Raw genomic sequence first — 15,761 nt, forward strand, 5'->3', positions numbered from 1 at the left:
ATGGGGCCGTTCACTGACCTCATCACAGAGCTTAGACTAGACGACAATCCCATTACATTCAAAGTGGTGGTACTTCCTGGGGCCCACACAAGTTGCTACAGTGCCCACTTATGGGAATGTGGCACTCAATCAGTGCAGTCTAGCCAGTACTGGTTGATGGGCCTAAGTTAAGGGAGACCAGTACCCAGAAAGTTCAGAGCCACCGTCAAATGAATCATGTGACTCCCCATGTTTGGTGATGCTCAAACTAGTATAGGATAACGAACAAAAACTAACTCTGTCAATCTTTATCACTCTTCAATCATCTAGAAGACTCTACAATACTTTTCTGAAATGCCTTTCCTAAATGAACTGAATAACCAGGATTGAAATAAAACCTTTAGGTTGGAGTATGGATGTATGTAATGCTAAGGGGTGGTTGGTCAGTTGGTGCATCCTTAACAGGTAGACCCAATGTGCAAGGTTAGGCTGAGATGAATTTCTGTATTTCACAATACCAGGTAAGCTTATGATGGTGGGGGGGTTACCACCCTAGCCAGATAAGTACCTGGCACTATACATTATGTTGGGAAAGGGAAGGGGTAAGGGAAGGTAAGGTTAAGCCAAATCCCCTACGTTTTACTACCTGACTTATGGTGCTGTACATCAGTTTAGGTGGGAGGGTCTTTACACTGTCATGTAAGTTAGGTTAGGTTACGGAAGGTAAAGTTTGGATGCGTCCATATTCTTTGTGTTTTGAGACTGACACTTATTAAGGGCATTAACCGTGCAGTTTTTCAGCTCCTTATGTTTAGGTACCTATATGTATTTTAGACTAGCTGTTGATATACTTCACTAATTTATAGTCCTCTCCTCCTAAAAACCCTTTCACACTGGTTCACCTAGAAATGTGACAAATATTTTTTCATGTTATAATACACAACAATAATGGTCAGATATGTACAAAAATATACTGTTAGTATATGCGGAGGAAATAAAGTTCTACCAATATGTCAGAATTCCATAAAAATTATTAGGTAAAAACCATATTTCTCCAGTTTAGGAATAAAAGGATACAACTATTAATTCTTAATTGTTTGTTATCATGGTGTGGGAAACGCAAAAATATGTGGTCTACAATAACAATAAGTCACAAAAGCATAACATGGTAGCTATACTGTTTAGCCTATAATTTAAACCACTACTGTACTACACTTGGACTTGAAGGTATTATTTTAGAAAGAGGAACCAGCCCAAAATGACATGAAAATATGTTTTTCTAGGTGATTTTGATGTGTTTTGCACGAATATCACCTTCATTTTCCTCGGAAATTAACGGTTTTAGACTTTACTCGGAGCACCTACAGTTTCCCGGGCCCACTCGACCGCCAACCGAAATCGGCGGAAGAACACGGCCTTACTGTAACCCCTGTGGCTAGCGCGCGCAGCGCAACATTACCTCTTGCCAGAAAATGTCGTGCTTGCCAAGAATCTTTAAATATGCGGATAAGGCGCGAAGCGCCGTTCCGCCACGGCCTTACTGACAGCACACATGAACAGGACGACATATTGGTTTTGGTGTTCTTCCGCCGATTTCGGTCGGCGATCGAGTGGGCCCGGGAAACTGTAGGTGCTCCGAGTAAAGTCTAAAACCGTTAATTTCCGAGGAAAATGAAGGTGATACTCGTGCAAAACACATCAAAATCACCTAGAAAAACATATTTTCATGTCATTTTGGGCTGGTTCCTCTTTCTAAAAATTTACCGACTTGAAAATATAATTTCTCTATGTTTTACTGCCTTTTATGAATATTTCTTCCATTTGTTTCATTGGCAAATGAGTACCTTTACAGAAGGTGAACCCCATCCCTATGTCCTACAATTAATCCCACTGGTAGTTCTCATTCAGATCAAGATAAATTAATGGAAAGTTTTCAAAACAAATATCACGCACTAGGGTAAGGACCTGGTATCTTAGGTTAGGTTAAGTGTGGTTTGTTAGGCTGTAGTGCCCTAGGTAAGGTCCCCTTACCTTCAGTGATGTTTTCCAAGTAAAATTTTACGACTGTTTCATTTAATTTTTCGTCTACCCCTGGCCTACACAGCTTAGCTCTTACTAAGAGTCCTGCAAAAAACCTAAACTAGACTTATGACATCCAATATTAATCTACACATATATTTTTATATACATGAGACTATTCAAAAAATTATTGACCAACCTTCTGACATTCCTCGTTTGAGCGAGGACCAATGTTAATCCAAGCGTAAGCTGCAAAACGACCATGAGGAACTGGTATATTATGTCCTGGATTTCCAGGGAATCAGGGAGAGACAACAGATCACAAATCAGATTATCAGATACTTTAGATAAGTCTCTAGCCCATTTTTAATCAAAATATTTAATTCAGAAATTTGTAAAATATTTAAACCATAGTGGATATTATTATTATTATTATTATTATTATTATTATTATTATTATTATTATTATTATTATTATTATTATTATTATTATTATTATTATTATTTTAGGCCTGTACCCCTTCGGTGACGTCATGTTTACACCGTCGACCAATAGTAAACGTCAGTATTGTTTTCGAAAGAACTGGTGTTATAGTCCTTGTTCGTGTGGCCTTGTGGGTGTCACAAAGAAATGCGTCTCAGGTTAATGAGTGTGTCGTTTTGCGTTCTCTGTGTAAATGGAATAATGCTTTTAAAAAAGGTATCGTGTGTTCATTATTAGATGGTGTGTCAAAAGACGAGGTTGGAACAATCAAGATACCTGCACAAACCTATCCAGCCAGGATAGGCCTAACCTCATATGGGTTCCTCTTAGAAATATGCCCAAAATAATGAGGCTGAGTAATCTGTAATCATAAGCAACATCAAAATGAAGGTGAAGACTTACGACCTCTGATTGTGTATGTCTGGTAAGTAAGCCTGGGCGATATGTGGAGGTAGAGATTTCTTTGTGTAATCAAGGGCTTCCAAATATCCTATTCGGTCATTCTAAGCCGGCTGTCCGCGGTGAGCTAGACTATGGCATTTGACGTTTTCCTATGTTATTTTACTTGCTTTACAAGAATTTAAAGTAGTATTTTGTCGGCCGGCTATACCTAAACTGTAATTGACCTTTGAAGACTACACGACTTGAATTACCTAACGCGGGATAGGTCTAAGCCGGCATTTCCGCGGTGATCCCGCCACCCCCCTCCATAGCTAATAGGGCAGAATTGTAACCAGTAAACACCCCTACGGCACATTAGGTTGGTATTTTTAGGGGTGTTTACTGGTTAATTTTGCCGTATTAGCTACGGAGGGGGGTGGGGGGGCTCACCGCGGAATGCCGGGCTTAGATCTACCCTGTCGGTAGTGTAGTCGTCGAAGGTCAATTACAGTTTAGTTACAGCTGGCCGCCAAAATATGACTAAATCCTTGTAAAGCAAGTAAAATAACATAGGAAAACGTCAATTGCCATAGTCTAACTCACCGCAGACAGCCGGCTTTGAATTACCTCCTATTCTTCGATACGATTTGTAATGCCCCGAATTGTTTAAAACATATTTTGTAATATTTTACAAAGATAAAATTTGTGTGCAGTTTTTTTTGTTAGTCAGTTTCATCAGTTTGAACAACTCTTCTGGAATATATTCTGTGATATCATGCTGAATACTGTTTATCTTGTGATTTATGCATTTCTGAATATTATTGTCGGTGGAAACATGTTTGCGTTCCCACAGGGCATTAAAATTATTAACCAATATACCAGTTATGTGGGATACTAGTGGAAAACGAGTTTTTACTGTAGAGTGGAGTGAGAACCAAAAATCTAGTGAATTGAATCATTCAGGTCTTAAAATGCTCAGATCACAAGGTAAACAATAGAATTAATATAGGGTATGTGCATGCAGGCCAAACTTAGTCAATATTAGGCACAAAATGCATAATGAACCAAAAAGATGAGACAAGGTTAAGAATTGGGGAGCATCTTGACTTTACCTTCCTGAACCTAATCAAACCTAGGAAGTTAGGTTCTACCTGATTTGAGGGCGTGCTCACCTCTACCCGAGTTCCCTCAGCTCCGCCTAAAACTGACCTAGTACCAACAAGTCACAGATCGAAATACGGGGATGCATCGAAACTTTACCGTCCTTAACCAGAATGCCGGGCCTACAAACCTCTTCCCCCTCCCCCTTTCCACAATCTAGTCAGACATAGGGTGTCATAAATCACAAAAGTGAGCTATAAGACCCACACCATATTGCATTCCATTTAGCATTTCACGCAGCATATGCATGGCCAAAAGTTTGCTCGGAACAGCCAGATGGCACATTTATTCCCATGAAAAACAAATCATCACCTTTTCTGTAGGAGTATTCCACATTGTAGACTGGGAACAGCCATTGAAGCTTGGTAACAATGTGGTTAATTAGTGGTAGGTAGGTGAGTCTGTTTAGGGTGAGGTACCCCGTATCTACAGTAAGCCAGCCCTTTTTCTTTGGCCAAAGTTGGGTGAGGATGTGTTTGTGTGCTTTGCCTGTCTTGGAATTGAAACTCTTTTTCTTTCTCTGTCAATTGTGTTTGTTTTTACAATGGAGGAAAACAAAAAAGTGTTAAGGACATGGACTGGTCAGTCGCTGCTTCATATGCTTGGTGTTACTGTAACCAGTTTTGTTGTTCTGCAGCCCTGTGCTGCAAGGAATTCGCTTGCTGGCGCTCTTTGCCGTGGATAGGTCTGGCAAACAGCGAAGGAAGGCCAAAGATGTTTACTGGTGTATGTTAACTTCGACTGCCCCCCCCCCTCTCTTAACTCTGACTGCCCCCCCCCTCTCTCTCTCTCTCTCTCCTCTGGGCTGCTCTGAGGAGGGTTGATAACTTCTATGTTTCAACTCATCCGCCCTCGAAAAATTAACATTTATTGCCATGAGGTCATGACAACACTGTTGGATGTACTGCCCGAAGGTAGGATGAGAGAAAAATTGTAGCGGGATACGAGAGAGAGAGAGAGAGAGAGAGAGAGAGAGAGAGAGAGAGAGAGAGAGAGAGAGAGAGAGAGAGAGAGAGAGAGAAATAACGGCGACCACAGTGTCTTAAAGCATCGTATAATAGGACTAGGCCTAGAATTTCTGTCCAAAATGTTGATTAATTGACGAAATTCAGTACTTTCCATATACAAACCATAACGTTAAATGACATATCCTACCCTCTCATAGCCTAAGTTAGTGCTCATCGAAAAGTGCGTACGATTTTCAGGTAGACTGAGCTTTTCCGTATCATTTATTATCTTCCGTTATTTTTACCCGGTTCGAGGTAAAATCAGCAAGCCGTAGAAAAATATATCTGAATGCGCCTCCAATAGTAGATTTTTTAAATTTCCCATATTTGGATTGACAAATACTTTTCAGCTTTTGCTGTATTTAGTAACAGAGAAGAGGGAATGTGGTCTTATATGTAGGCCAATGCTGATTTTACCTCACACCAGCCTTGCCCACACACAATGTCTATTAGTGTCAACAAAATAGTAGACCGATACTCAAAGTCACAGCCAGATGATGGTTATAAGGTTTTCTGGGTTAGTAGCCAATAAATTGCGGAAAGTGAGAAATGGCAGAAACGTATTTCCAAAGTGGTTAGAAAAAAGGTGCTTCCTACAGCGTCCCTGAAAAAAAATGAATACTCAGCTTCATTAGGCTCATACAGGATAGATAAGCACATAGGTTATACACTATTTTTCATTTCAAATAAATCTTTTTGCAATATTTTATACATCGATAAACCCTGGTTCCATAAAATACAACTCAGCCTTGTTAATAGCCTGTTCTTTAATGTTCTCCCTCCAGAATTTTAAAGAGCTACTGTAGCAGTGCCCTCACCTCCCAGTGCACTGTAGGTCTAATAACCCGTTTTATTCTCATGGCATGATTTCTACTGGATTTCGTACGATAAAGCAATATAAGTTAGTATTGAGATAGCATGAAAGAAAGACAATAACAAGTACAGTAGGCTATGCAGAATTCGGATTAGAAAGGAATTTTCAGAGTTCAGATCGAGCCAGTCATGTCTTTTTTGTTTTACGGCTTAATAACTTTTATCAACTAACGAAAAGTTCATGAAGGAAAAGACGTAACTGAACTATGTATGTTACACTGGTAGCATGAGGAGGATGTGTACTTCTAGTAAATCGTAACAAACCTAAGTAAATAACTAAAATCTGTAGAAACGTTTCCTATTATATAGGCTGTCAGTTATAACATGCTAATGCAAACTGCTATTAAAAAATATGCAGTCAGGTCATTGGCATATTTACAATAGTTTCATTCATTTTAAAGGATGCTTGCGTAATATATATTATTTATTGAAAACAAGAAATTTTGCTTCAGATAAGTGCAGCCCGCCACATTTGGATAAAAGCGATAGCAGTATGCAAGACATAAAGACACCTATTAATAACCTTAATCCAGGTATAGGATACGATAACATTAATTCGAACCACCTAGAATTTGGTCCGGATGTTTGCAATGAGTTTCTCTCTGTTATTTTTTAGTTTTGTCATTCACTGTTACATTTCTTTGAGTATGTTGAGAGGTGTAATCACTCCTATTATTAAAGACAAGTTTTTAGACATATCGAGCTCAGATAATTACCGACCAGTGATGTCTTCTTAGGTATTAATGAAATTACTTGGGTATTGTATTTTAGATATAATAAAACCGTTAACATCTCTGAGCGACAGACGGCATATGGTTTTAGAGTTGGCCATTCCACTAGCTCTGCCTGTTTACTGTTAAAAGAAAGAATCCTGCGCTACAATAATGGTAATTCGGATGTTTATACTTGTTTTATTGATATTAGTAAAGCATTTGATTAAGTTAATCACGATATCCTTATGGAAAAAGTAATAGGCTATGGGGTTCCGGCTGTTTATGTAAATTTAGTCCATTTTAGTTTTCTGAAAAGAAAACTATTGTGCCGACTTTGTCCGTCCGCACTTTATTCTGTCCGCACTTTTTTTGTCCACCCTCAGATCTTAAAAACCACCAAGGCTAGAGGGCTGCAAATTGGTCTGTTGATCATCCACCCTCCAGTCATCAAACATACCAAATTGCAGCCCTCTAGCCTGAGTAGTTTTTATTTTGTTTAAAGTTGACTTTAGCCATGATCGTGCGTCTGGCAACACTATAGGCCATGCCACCACCTGGCCTTGGCTGAAAGTTTCATGGGCCGCGGCTCATACGACATTATATGCTGTACAGAAAACTCGATTACACCGAAGAAACTTCGGCTCATTTTGTACTTGTTCTTTACGTAATCAGGCGGTTAATGTGAAATATAGGTCTAGTGCCTCAAATAGCCTAAATGGGAAATAAGAAACGGAGTGCGGCAGGGAGGAATTTTGTCAAGTCTCGTTTTTGGATTATATATTGATACGTTCCTAAGGAATATTTCTGAAATTAATGTTGGTTGCCGATTGGGTATTTTAAGTTCAAATATGATTGCATATGCTGATGGTGATGTGTTGCCGCGTATGAGGAAGCTTTTAATATAGAATTAAATTTCCATCCAGTAAAGACAAAGTGCATTAATATTAACATGAGCCTTTTAAAATCGGTGTTGATGATATTGAATATGTAAAATCATTTAAGTATTTGAGGTACCGGTATGTTATAACGTTCAGTTTGAATTATGATGACGACATAATTCGGACAAGAAGTAAATTTTATGCCGAGTTCAACATGATGTTGAGGAAATTAAATTATGCAGATAAAGAGGCGAAGATGTTTATATTTAAACAATTCTGTCCGCAGATGTGTTGGTGCGAAATGTGGTTTGGTGGTTCTTGCTCAAAGGACTCACACAAAAGTTTTGGTGTAAGGCAGTGAAAATGATTTTAAACCTCTCATATCACGAGGGCAAGTATTATGCTCGTCAAGAGGCACAGATTTTAACTTTCCAACATTTTGTAAAAATCTAAGATATTGTCAGCCTTCCGTCTGCTAAGCAGCCCATGCGATTTTATTCAAAAGATTTTATGCTTTTTTTCACATATCAGTTTTCTTAAAAGAAGTCTACGAAGTTTTAAAAACATTTTATGACATAGATTCGTTATGAAGATGCTATTTTAGCGAGAGTTTGTTTTGTTCAAAATAATGAGAAGCAGATGAGGGAATTTTATCATGTATCTACTTACCTTTTTTTTTACAGTTATGTTTTATATTATTTCATAGTTTATGTTGCCTTCCATGGCTTTTATGCTTCCTTCTGACTTTGTATCTAAAATGGTGAATGCAAATTTAGGAAAGTTAATACGACTGGAGTGTTTTGGAAGTTTTGTGTGATATCCTGTCTGCTTGTTTGTTTGTTTATATGCGTTGTGAAGATGTGTGTGCCAGTATAATTATTCATGGGTGTTTTATGTAGTAAACACACTAACGTTCAGGCGAGCCTGCGCATATCGTTTCGACGCAGGCATGTCGATTGAGAAGAACTATTTTCTTAGGTCGCCCGTGCAGGCAGAAAAAACTGTGCAGGTTGTTCACATTAACGCTCAGGTGTGCCTGCACAGGTCGATTGTGCAGGCAGACCTGTGCAGTTATGGGCCTACCTGAACGTTAGTGGCGGCCTTAAGGATCTTGAGCAGATGTATGGTATCTTTAACTGTAACTAGTATGCAATTTTTACTGCCTATAGAGGCGCACTAAGAATCAGTTCCAATGGCAGGGAAAGTGGATACTTGTAGATTACAGCTTTCCTGGCCCGTTCAGATGGATCCGGCAGCTGCAAACTGGCGTGTTCTTGGAGAAGATCGATTGTTTCCCTTGTATTGTGGTGTCAGAATCATGCACTCGTTCAGTCTGGTCGTAACAGATTTCCAAAACTGGGTTTGCAATATCTCTGCTACTACAACTGCTTAAGCTGTTTTATCCCCTTTTGGCAGTTACTCAGAGCTTCAGGTACTCTGAAGAGGGTTCGATTACTGGAGATCTAGTTGGGAGGTTTTCCTTTAGGATCCTCCTATTAGTCGCCTTCATCTTCCTAAAGGCCGCCACTAAAAGAAGGTGTTTCAGAAAATACGACCACCAGACGCATCGCCAGACGGGAGCTAACGAAGCCAAAAATCACAAGGCAATACCTTAATTTCCATCCTTCCTGGGTCAGTGGCCACCTGCATGCCAACGAGACTTATTGCCACACCTACATATGTTTTGTATATATACACTTGTATCTATCATCTGTCCATATTTTACCAGTGAACAGGGGCACAGAAGGAAGTGCTCGAAGTATATGGTTGAAACGTTCACACAGTGTTTTATGGGGCTTTTTATTTTCATATTATACTGTTTTATTACAGTAAAAGACAATATATATATATATATATATATATATATATATATATATATATAAAATATATATATATAGTAAGACATAGCCTTTGGTGTTTTTGGGGGTTCAAATTGACTTCTCCTTAAAACTGACAAAAATGCAGCCTATTGGCAAGCAATTGATCACTGTGCAAGGATAATGACCACATTTGGACGACTGATTGCATTCCGGGTATATTGCAGCCTTTGGTTGTTTTTGGGGGTCAAACGGACTTTTCATTAAATCTGAGAAAAATACAGCTTGTTAGCAAGCAATTGATCACTATGCATGGAAAATGGCCACATTTGGAAACTTGATTGCAATCTGGCCATACTGAGGGAGGTAAAAAAGAACAGTAAGCCTTACTGCCTTTGGTGTTTTTGGGGGTCAAACGGACTTTTCCTTAAAACAGAAAAATACAGCCTATTGGAAGCAATTGATCACTATGCATGGAAATTGGCTGCATTTCGACAACTGACTGTAATCTGGGCATATTGCAGGGGACCAAAAAAGCCCCGAGTTAAACGGACTTTTCCTTAAGGGGGCGCCGACCGCCGAATTTCGAGGAATTATCGAGTTTGAGTTAACAAATTGGGCGGTTTTATGTCTAAATAAATACATCCTTGCTAAAAAAAAAAAAAATTAGATTGGTTTATTGACAATTTTGTTCATCGCTTGGATGGCACTGTGAACGAAAAAGTGTAAAAAAACATGCAAAAAATTGTCACAAAAACACTTGTACAAAAATACTTGTGTCCCCCACAGAGAAAACGGGTTATAATGCTATAGGGATACATTACTCAAGATGTCCTGATTTTCTCAGGATTCTTGAAAGTCCCAAAATTTTTTACACATGCACGTATTGAATGAGGTCTCGCCAGAATCATGACCAGGAAAAGAATCAGGAACAGAGTGACAGATAAACAGTTGATGGTTTCAAAGACTAGGAGGCAGAAACTAAAACGAGTACAATGCAATGCAATGCAGGTGCAGTATTAGCTACGAGATACTGGTATGCCGGCATATGCAAAGGAAGAAACACTGGTTTAAATATATGTACTTTTGCCCGCTCTGTTTTCAGTCTCCTCCTCCTCCTCCTCCTCCAGTCCTGGGATTAGAATGACAGGAGGAAGTTCAGAGTGAATAAATGAAGATAAGTTAAAGTTTATCGAGCAAGTGGACAGCACCGAGAACGTTAGTACATATGTGAGAAACAGTGCATTAACATCTGATGAAAGCAGTTTTCGAGGAATACGTCAATACCAGTGTAGGAAAATGGTACCAAATAAAGGTATTTCAACAGGATTATATATATTTGTTCATGTAAGCATCCAGAAGTCATATGTTATTGCACATAAATTATGTTGTTGCACATAAATTGTTGTTGTGCCCATAACGGGCGATGTGTGGAAAAAATGGAGAATATTTCAAAGCATGGAAAAAAAATCTGCAGATGCGCGCTTCCAAGTAAAAGAATAGTCGAATTGTTCAGACTATTTGTATACCTCCGAGGAAAAGGGAATTGGTAAAGAAGACGTCGGAAAGATATAAGGGAAAAGTTGAGGATGGTTTCAGAAAGAGAGGCACGTGAACTTTCATTTAGTGCTGTCGTAAAGGTGAATGGAAAACATTCGTGTCTTTACGTAAGAATGGTACCTACTAAGGCCAATACAGTGGTTTCCCATAGACACCGAATTTGCATTGGAATGGTTTTTATGTATTAAAACACCCAAGAAAGGGAGGCAATTGTCTCTTTCTAATTCTCAAGTAAACTTAGTGGATGGTACCTGGTTATTCAAATTACGGAGTAAATCATTTACATCAATACCAGCACAGCTAAAATATCGTCAACATATGACTGCCCTCCTCACACACCAGTTGGACCAACAGCTGGCTTCCCCCAACCAGCTGTTTGCTCCAACTGGTGGAGCCCATCTGCCTGCCTCAGCAGGGAAGGAGAGCATTGGCCCCTGCCAGTGGGCCCTTTCTGCCGACCTCAGCGGGGTCAACTTAAGGTTAGGTATACCATTCGAAACTGGATTTCTGCCCACCTTTTGGATGGTGGCCTGTTTTCTTAAGGAAATCAGTGGCTATCGGGCCCACTTAAGGTTGGGTACACCATTTCGAGACATAGGCAACTTTGCCTTTGTCATCAAAACTGGATTTCTGCCCACATTTAGGATGGTGGCCTGACTTCTTAAGGAAATCAGTGGCTATCAGGTCCACTTAAGGTTGGGTATACCAGCTCGAGACTTAGGCAACTTTGCCTCTTTCATCGAAACTGGATTTCTGCCCACCTTTTGGATGGTGTCCTGTCTCCTTAAGGAAATCAGTAGCTGTCAGGTCCACTTAAGGTTGGGTATACCAGTTCGAGACCTAGGCAACTTTGCCTCTGTCATTGAAACTGGATTTCTGCCCACCTTTTGGATGGTGGCCTGTCTTCTTAAGGAAATCAGTAACTATCAGGTCCACTTAAGGTTGGGTATACCATTTCGAGACAGGCAACTTCACCTCTGTCATTGAAACTGGATTTCTGCCCACCTTTTTTATGGTGGTTTGTCACCTTAAGGAAATCAGTGGCTGTCAGGTCCACTGAAGGTTGGGTACACTAGTTCGAGACATAGGCAACTTTGCCTCTGTCATCGAAACTGGATTTCTGCCCACCTTTTTGATGGTGGCCTGTCTCCTTAAGGAAATCAGTAGCTATCAGGCCCACTTAAGGTTGGGTATACCAGTTTGAGACTTAGGCAACTTTGCCTCTGTCAACGACACTGGATTTCTGCCTACCTTTTGGATGGTGGCCTATCCTTAAGGAAATCAGTGGCTGTCAGGTCCACTTAAGGTTGGGTATACCATTTCGAGCCATAGGCAACTTTGCCTCTTTCATCGAAACTAGATTTTTACCTACCTTTTGGTTGGTGGCCTGTCACCTTAAGGGAATTGGTGACTGTTAGGTCCACTTATGGGTTGAGTACACCATTTCGAAACCTAGGCAACTTTTCCTCTGTCATCAACACTGGATTTCTGCCCACCTTTTTGACGGTGGCCTGTCTCCTTAAGGAAATCGGTGGCTGTTAGGTCCACATATGGTTGGGTTTACCAGTTCGAGACACAGGTAACTTTGCCTCTGTCATCGAAACTGGATTTCTGCCCACCTTTTTGATTGTGGCCTGTCTCCTTAAGGAAATCAGTAGCTATCAGGTCCACTTAAGGTTGGGTATACCATTTCGGGACATAGGCAACTTTGCCTCTTTCATCGAAACTAAATTTCTGCCCACCTTTTGGATGGTGGCGTGTGTCCTTTAGGAAATCAGTGACTATCAGGTCCACTTAAGGTTGGATATACCATTTCAAGACATAGGCAACTTTTCCTCTGTCATCGAAACTGGATTTCTACCCACCTTTTGGATGGTGGCCAGTCTCCTTAAGGAAATCAATAGCTGTCAGGTCCACTTAAGTTTAGGTATACCAGTTCGAGACATAGGCAAATTTGCCTCTGCCATCAAAAGTGGTTTTCTTACCACCTTTTGGATGGTGGCCAGTCTCCTTAAGGAAATCAGTAGCTGTCAGGTCCACTTAAGTTTAGGTATACCAGTTCGAGACATAGGCAAATTTGCCTCTGCCATCAAAAGTGGTTTTCTTACCACCTTTTGGATGGTGGCCTGTCTCCTAAAGGAAATCAGTGGCTGTTAGATCCACTTAAGGTTGGATATACCATTTCGAGACATAGGCAACTTTGCCTCTGTCATCGAAACTGGATTTCTGCCCACCTTTTTTATGGTGGCCTGTCTCCTTAAGGAAATCAGTAGCTGTCATGTCCACTTAAAGTTGGGTATGCCATTTCAAGAAATAGGCAACTTTGCCTCTTTCATCGAAACTGGATTTCTGCCCACCTTTTGGATGGTGGCCTGTCTCCTTAAGGAAATCAGTGGCTGTTAGGTCCACTTAAGGATAGGTAGGCCAGTTTAAGGCATAGGCAACTTTGCCTCTGTCATCAAAACTGGATTTCTGCCTACCTTTTGGATGTTGGACTGTCTCCTTAAGGAAATCAGTGTCTATCAGGTCCACTTAAGGTTGGGTATACCAGTTTGAGACATAGGCAACTTTTCCTCTGTCATCGAAACTGGATTTCTGCCCACCTTTAGGATGGTGGCTTGTCTCCTTAAGGGGATCAGTAGCTGTCAGGTCCACTTAAGATTAGGTATACCAGTTCGAAACTTAGGTAACTCTGTCTCTGTCATCGAAACTAGATTTCTGCCCACCTTTCAGATTGTGGTCCGTGTTCTTAAGGAAATTAGTAGCTGTTAGGTTTATTTAAGTTTGGGTATACCAGTTCAAGACATAGGCAACTTTGCCTCTTTCATCGAAACTGGATTTCTGCCCACCTTTTGGATGGTTGGCTGTCTCCTTAACGCTCAGTTATACCTGCGCAGTTATGCCTGCATAGTCGGCCTGTGCGGGCAAAACTGAACCCACTAACGTTCAGTTATATCGCACAGGCCAACTGGGCAAGTATAACTGAACGTTAGTGGCTGCCTTAATGGTCGTCCAGGGTGCAATCTTGTGGATGTAGGTAAACTAGAAGAAACATCTTCCATAGTCTCAGGAGCTTCGTGTAGGGCTCCAGTGGAAACCTGCCTGATATTAAAACACGAAGCCCCAAATTTCCAGTTGGCAAATAATTGTAGTTTTCTTTTAATTGTAGGTTAGGTAAATATGCCTCGTTGTATTGATAAATATATCAGATATTTTCTGTAGTTTTTGTATTGGTAAATACAATAATGTTATTTTATAAACATATGAGATTTATTAGCCTGTTGCGTAAAATGTCTTGTTGACGCGAAGAGTTGTTCAAAGTAGTTTGTGTGTTTTTGGAGTGAATGATTTAATTTTTCTCCTTCAGTAAGGCTTTTCTTTTCAATTTTTACAGAACATCCTGAAAGGTAAGTGGCTCATCAGACTTTCGGAGAGGAGGGAATGATCACTAGAGAAATTTTAATTTTTCAGCGAGGAGGTAAAATGTCCAGGTAAGGTGATTTAATATAGTAGAAAGTCATTATGATATAGTAAAAAAAAATCCTTATTAGTGCAGTTAGAGATAATATGGTTAAGTGAAATCGTATCATATCACTCAAAATGACTTTGTAAATGTTTAACAGTGTTTTATCTTGAATGGAGAAGTATTTGTTTGTGTTATTCTTGTTAGTTAATTTTGATAAAGTGGAAGTTAATGTTTTGAAGGTCTCTGTGAAGAGTATGATAATGCGCTGCTGTTTTTGTTATAGACAAGGGAGTGTAATTTACACGCGTAAAGGTAAAACATAGAATGAGTTAATATGCACAAAATCGGATTTTACAAATGAAAAATATTATGAGGCAGCATTGTGACAAAAATGAATATTTAAGTAAAAATTTTTATGAGCATTACAAATTTTAATTTGGAAGAAAATATAAATGTGTATGTTGCTGTTATTTTAAAAGGAGTTAGTAATGAAAAAGCTCATTTAATTTTGTGCTCTTCAAGTTTAATATTCTTGCTGAGCACATTTAGGCTAAGTACATCTTTAATTTGTGAATATTTGTCTTGGGCACCCTAAACACCGAAAAAATTTGTGAACATTTGTCTTGAGTTAGGTTGAGTAAATACAGTAAATAAAAGATGAAATTTTAAAATGATATTGTGTGGAATGTAAACCTACATTCTTATGCAGAATGTGACTGTAGAGCGAGTTATTTAAAAAACGCGAAGACTTCAAGGTGTAGAATGGTACTGTAAGAGGTCCATGAGTTTGGGTGATAGAAAACTTAGAAGGAATGGCCCTGTAGTGGTTTGGTGCAATGGAAAAAAGTGCCAGTGGAGTGCCAGATGCTACTTAAGGCAGCCATTGAGCAACATATTTAGCTATATTGTGAAAGTTGTGAATACCTTTGTTCCAATATTATAAGAAATGTGAGGTCATTTTTTCACTGGAGTTTATGTAGTTTAAAATATTTGTTTATTATTATTAGTATGCACTGCAGTAATGTGTGTGGTTTTATAAACTAGCATTAAGATAAGCAAATGTCATATTTCAAAGGTATTTTATGTGGTCGATATGTCTTTTGAATATATGTAATAAGTAACAGCTGTAATTCATTATAGATGTGTGTAATGATATCAAGAATTAAGCTTGGTAATTTGAATGCAGATGGTTGATTTACTTTGTATTTTAATATGTTTATCTGAGCAAAATATAAATCCTTATTTTGTTAAAGTGAAGGAGTTAATAGCGACTTAATGCTTGGTGAGCACAGTCTGGTTTCGGATCCAAATTTCATTTCGACTTCGAATTGAGAGCAGAAAAACTGAGACGTTCCGACCGGGTTTAGGAACTGCTCGAAGGGTCAGGTATCAAGAAGTGATCTTTTCAACGGGTCCTTGTCAT

At 39.4% G+C, this 15,761-nt stretch overlaps 1 long non-coding RNA gene across 1 annotated transcript in view; it reads left to right on the forward strand.

Moving 5' to 3' along the window:
* Window positions 1-2,609: 2,609 nt before the first annotated feature.
* The window catches only part of LOC136844584 (uncharacterized), a 303,347-nt gene continuing 290,195 nt past the window's right edge, over window positions 2,610-15,761 (forward strand). Inside the window, exons 1-2 of the long non-coding RNA XR_010854928.1 lie at window positions 2,610-2,906; window positions 14,267-14,279. This is a non-coding gene — a long non-coding RNA (uncharacterized lncRNA). The remainder of the gene's footprint in view (window positions 2,907-14,266; window positions 14,280-15,761) is intronic.

Source organism: Macrobrachium rosenbergii, chromosome 13, assembly GCF_040412425.1.
Source record: "Macrobrachium rosenbergii isolate ZJJX-2024 chromosome 13, ASM4041242v1, whole genome shotgun sequence".
Lineage (NCBI taxonomy): Eukaryota > Metazoa > Arthropoda > Malacostraca > Decapoda > Palaemonidae > Macrobrachium > Macrobrachium rosenbergii.